The sequence below is a fragment of the Cupressus sempervirens genome, chromosome 1 (genome assembly GCF_028749045.1).
Source record: "Cupressus sempervirens isolate cs-2001-9-10 chromosome 1, ASM2874904v1, whole genome shotgun sequence".
Lineage (NCBI taxonomy): Eukaryota > Viridiplantae > Streptophyta > Pinopsida > Cupressales > Cupressaceae > Cupressus > Cupressus sempervirens.
Genome location: NC_143118.1, coordinates 219,997,889 through 220,004,281, shown reverse-complemented (window position 1 = coordinate 220,004,281; position 6,393 = coordinate 219,997,889).

Sequence of the window (6,393 nt, the reverse complement as noted above, 5' to 3'; positions counted from 1 at the left end):
CCCTTTAAATTTTTTGAGAAGCACCAAAGCTATGATACCAATTGTTATAATAATTGAGAATAACTAAGAGTGGGGAAGGGGGTGAATTAGTTACCCTGGGGTCTTGTATGTACCAATTTAACTTTTAAACACTTCAAACAACATAAATACACTTAGATACCCACTTGGTCTCTATAGCATACTATTAGCAATTTAACATTCCATGCAATATCTTAACTCTCTATCTCTATATGTGCTAACTGCTAGTAAATAAACTAAAATAAAATATAGCATGAAAAATAATAACACCCATACATGATAATAACACTTTGACACCAAGATTTATCGTGGAAACCCAATTTGGAAAAAACCACCAAGTAACATGCTACCATTTTTTCACTCTTCTAAAGTGACCTCAGTTAAGAGCCAACCCTATTAAAGGTTATACAAAAAACTGTTAAATGTGACCCTGTTAAAGGATTTGATCACCTTGTTAGGAGTGACCTTGTTAGAGGACTTTAGAACATTCCATTAGAATGTCACCTTGATTAAAGGATTTACAAAATGACTGTTAGGTCAATCTTGATTAAAGGATTTTGGACTAATACAATGGTTATAATGTAATAGTAGGTTTAATCTATAGAGTAAAACTCATTTTGCAAATTTAGATGTCCATTCATTCATCCACTGGTTCATTGACTGGCCTTCAATGACATCTCCATCATTGATTTACTTGGCACTTGATCAGGAAATCACACTTAACCTTTTTTGTTCACTTCTTCACAACTTCTCCTTAAGATCACCAATAAATAATGAACCAACCTCACAACTCATTCCTTATGCCTCTTTAAATAGTTAATTTTAATATTTTTCTGCTTAAACATCACCATCGATCATAGGACTAGGTCATATTCATCGAATCCTTCCATCTTTTTGTTCTCCTTCTTCTAGAAAATTTTGATCAAATCATTTCCTTTGATCATATAAAAAACTCTCCTTATGCATTAAATATGCCAACTCATCAATCCTTATCTTCCACACACTTTGACTAACTCAAAATTCCAAGTGTGTCACCTCAAAGTAAATCTTTCTCAAACTCTAACATTTGTTGTCACTCAACAATCACTGTGTCCTTCAGCTCGGTCATCACTGTGCAACTTGGCACACACTATACTTTCTCACTTGACATCAACATGATCTCTTGGACACTACTAGTCTCGATTGTAGCTATACTTTTTCTATGCATTTTCTTGACAATAGCTAAAGCTTGGCTTGAACTATTTTTCTCAGCTTCTACTTAAGTTCCTTAATCTTTTGCTTCAGTTCCTTCATTGATCATGCAATACTAATACTCAGTCAAGCTTATCCTTATGAATTGTTTCAAATCTTAGCTTCATCCAATTGTCTTCTACACTTCATGTATTTATTGAACAACACATTATATTTTCAATGACCAACTTATCAAGTGCCCATTGTATTTCCATGATGCTAAACACATTTCAACTCAACCTTTCACTAGGTCATGTCATGATCACTTCTTTTCAAATCCTCTTCATCAATCAATAGATATGACACTCTACACTATTAGTAAATGTCTCTTTAGTAGGGTTGACACTCTTTCTTACCCATAGGTTTTACACCATTGACAACATCACAATTACTCCACTTGTAGTTTCCAACAAAGAGCCTTCAATAAAAAGACTCATTATATGGACTCAAAATAATTGATTGATCAATCTTTTCTAATCAAATAGTGAGTTACCTTAGAGAAATATTAAACTTAATTGGAAAAGTTTTAATGTGTTGCCTTCATTTTGCAATGACAAAATAAAGGACAACAATTGGTTCTATTTGAGGAATGTAACTTGTTTGTTCTTAGAAACATTGATGACATAGAATCCAGTCCTCTAAGTGCCTTCATCCACTCCATTGGGCTATAGAGTCTGGAAACCAAAAATGAAAGACTCTAACTTGACTAATGTAAAGAAAAATAGTTAAAATAAAAAAAATTGTGCAAGCACACTTATTAAAAAATTAAAAAAAATCTATCAAATTTGCTAGCCAATAATGCATCTTATAAATGAAACCATTTACTGGCTCAACAAAATAGCTTCCTTTTCTCAACATCTTGCACTATCTTACATATTTTCAAATAGATTCATATAGATGAACAAAAACAATTGGACCAAGTCAAAAAATGAAACTATTCATATATTTCAAAAAGTGCAATATGAAATCAACCTCAAATCACTCATTTTATCTAGCTTATTTTCAAAAAAATCTCTGGTATCCCAAATCAAGGTTCTAGCATGGAAATCATTTCTCAATCAATTGAACAAGCTCTATTATCCCTATGTTACTAGGTTAATATTTCAAAAAAGAGTTTAAGTTGAACCCTTCTTGAGGCTAATCACACCTCACTTTGGGAACTGACCAAAGTGAGTAGTAATATGCTAAAATAGTCAGATAAGCTAGCCATGGGTGAGGGCTAATTGAGATAGCACAACCTTATAGAAGGAGGATATTTCCTTATTCTCTTTATTTCAAACTGGGCCTTAGTGTTCTAGCATCAAATTATAAGTTCTAATATTTAAAATATGTAGTGGGGGTTCTAAACCCCCCTTACATATGCATTTAAACCATAATAAATTTTGACTGAAAACTTTTATTAAGTACCAAGTTAGCTCAAAATGAGGGTGTGACCAAAAGAAAGATATTAAAGGAAATAAAAAGATAAAATCAATCTAAGAAAACACTAAAAAATGCAAAAAGGACTTCGAAGGCCTCAAAAATAAGGTATATGCTAACAAAATGAAACAACAAAAAAGGAATTGAGGAGAGCCTCTAGTAAAAGACTCATTAAATGGATTGGGAATAATTGTTTGATCAATATTTTCCAATCAAATAAAGAATTAGCTTAAAGAAATATGAAACTTAATTGGAAATTTTTTAGTGGTGCCTTCATTTTGTGATGACAAAATGAAGGATAATAGTTGGCTCTATTCAAGGAATGTAACTTGTTTGTTCTTAGAAAAAATGAGTGATGTAAAATCCAGTTCTCTAAGTCCCTTCTATTAGATTATTTAGAATAAATGAGAGGGGTTGGGTTGAATAAGTTATTCAAGGTCTAGTTGTAACAATTAAACTTTCAACCTCTTCAAATTCTTTAGATCTAAACATTCAATAACTTGATCTCTATAGTAAACATGTAGTAACATAAACTAGCAATCTAGTGTCCTAATAGTAAAACTTGTAGAATGTAAAACATTATTAGTAAAACATCTCAAATGACATCTACACAAGTATGACACCATGATTTAATGTAGAAACCCAGTTTGGGAAAAACCACCAGTAATATGACACCAATTTTTCACTCTTTTGAAGTGAGCTTTGTTAGAAGCCAACCCTATTAAAGGTTAAAAAGTACAGTGTTAAATGTGACCTTGTTAAAGGATTTAATCACCCTATTATGAGTGGCCTTGTTAGAGGTCTTAAGAAATTCCATTAGAACGCTACCTTGATTAAAGGATTTACATATGACTATTAGGGCAACCTTGATTAAAGGATTTCAATACTAATACAATGGTTAGAAAGTAACAATAGATTGATCTAACAAATACAACTCACTTTACAAATATAGATCTCAGTTTGGTTCACATGTTGATCCAATGATTGGCCTCCATTGTCATCTTAGTCTCTAATTCTCTTGGAAACCCTTAAAGAAATTACTCTTTACCTCTTCACAACTCTATTTGGCGTCCTACTAAAGTTCACCAATCAATAGCATCGAAAAATTCTCCCACCTTATTAGGTCTTCACTAGCTCTGCTAATCTCTTTAAGCTTAGACCTTACACCTCCTTAAATAGGAAATTATAATATTTTTCTGCTTAAACACCACCATTGATCTTAGAATTTTGTTAGATTCATTGAATCCTTCCATGATTGTCTCCTATTTTCTCTTCTAGAAACTTCTCAAAACTTCTCCTTGAATTCTTGCATAAGAAAGCTCAAACATAGTTTCCCTTGAATCAAATACTCCATGCATCCATCCTTATCTTCAAGACTCTTTACATATTCCAAGAAATCAATTGTGTCATCTAGAAATCATGATTTCCTCATAAACTGTCAAATGATGTCCCTCAGAAAACACTGTGTTCTGACACTTCATCATCACTTGGTTACTTGGTCACTACTAACTTTTCTATTTGGTACATATATTTTCACTCAGTCAATAGTGATTCTTGGTTGACACTATATTATTCTTAGCTATACACGAACTTAGTTGAAACTAACATCACTCAACATAAACTTCAAGTTCCTTAATCTTCTACTCTTTTGCCTGATCAAGCCTATCCATTTAGAATTCTTTGACCACTTCTAGGCTTTAGTAAAACCATCTGGTCATGATTAAACAATAAATTTATCTTGTCAAAATCCAACTAATTCAAGTGCCCATTGTAGTTTCTTCATAACCCAACCTTTCCTCTAGGTTCTTTTATCATGTCCTTCTTATCAAATCCTTTTCATCAATCATCTATATATGACACTTTCCTTAGATAGAAAACTATCTTATCAACAAGGTTTGACATCAATGATAACATAACAATTGTCTCAATTTTAGTTTCCAACACCTTCATCCACTCCATTGCAATATAGAGTCAGGAAAGCAAAAAGAGAGAGACTCTAACATGACAACACAAAGAAAAACTAGTTAAACTAAACTAAACTATGCAAGATCACTTATTAAAAATAAAGAAAAACCTTCCTAATTAAAACTATCCAATAACATAACTTTTAGATGTGTATTGTCTTAACATGGACACACTTCATTTTGAGAACTTTTAGCCCTCCTTATCATGCTTTTGGAACCCTTTTCTCCTCTCCCCTTTCATTTCACCCTTCATCATTTCCCACTGTCTAACATAGTCTTATAGGTGTCTTTTTGCTATTGTTTTGACCATATCTCTTCATCAATTCTTATCTCTTAGTTACACCTATACCTCTTTCTAGAGCTTTCTATGGCCTTATTGTCCTATCCTCTAGGACTAGGTCAACCAAAGTTGACTTGGTCTAGACTAGGTCAAACCAAGTCAACCTAGTCCTTGGTGGTTGCAGGGTTTAGGGCTCAAAATCTATTGAGTTTACATATTGGTTTAATTAACTCCCCCATTGGCTTGAGTTATTTTCCTACCTGAAGAATAGTATAAAAGGAGGCTTGAGGGATTCATTTTCATATCTCATTCTCTAGTTATATCATTCTAAGGTTATCTTATGTTATCAAGTTGTCTCATCTAAAATCAAGTAATCGAGGCATTCTTCTTCGAGCATTTTCAAGCATTCAAGTCCAAGCATCTCCTTCTTGCTTCAAGGTGGTAGTGGAGTTTGGCTCTAAGGAAAAGATCCATCATTCCAATCTATTATATTTATTCTATTATTCATTTATGGCATGTCTCATAAAATTCCATAGATGAGTTTTTGGATTCTTTGATGTCCTTATGGTTTCTTTGAGTCAAAGCTATTACATTTACATACTCAATCACATATCAAAGGTCAATTGTATCTTTCATTTGAGATTATTTAGATCTAATACACATAAACACACTTCCCTTATCAATTACATTTTTTTTTTACGGTTAATTCCTTAGCCTAGGGCTTGACCAAGGAAAGTCCTCATCAAACCCAACCACAAAGCCCTTCTTTTTTGTGTTTATCTATAGGATACTAGTCAAAGCTTAAAAATCTAGAGCCTACTCTTTAGGAGCTTTATGGAGAAGTTGGTTACAAGTCACTTGACTATGTCAACTTGGTTGTAGGGTCCCCTTCCAAGTTGACCTAGACCTTTAGTGCCCTTTTTCAAGGAAGATTTCTGGGTTTTGTTCCTTTCATCATTTCATTTTGATATCCGTAGATGAATATTTAGAAAAGGCTTCTGATTCATGACTTTTGGAGTTCAAATACATTTCCTCTACACATTTTAAGGTGATTCTTTTATTTCCTTTCCTATCTTTACCCTATACCTATATCTTAATTGGGCTAACTGTATTCACATAGCATCTAGAATTACATTATTTAAGAAATTAGTTCAATTTCACATTCACATTATCCTATTAAGGGACAAAGAGTAAACTTCCTTGTATTGAATTCCTCTTCATAATTCAAATTTAGTATTAGCACCCTTCTTCCTTTGGGTTCTAGCTAATCTAATTTAGATCATAAGTGGGATCATATTTGAAAATTTCTCTCTTTCCCTTTCATAAAAATTTGAATGACTTAGTGGACCAGATAAGAAAAGACCTACAAACCTATTAAAGTGCCTCCCTTCCCCCTTAACCAAGATGAAACCATTTATTGGCTCAACACAATAGCTACCTTTTTTAGCAGTTTTGGTATCTTACATGTTCACATGCAACTTT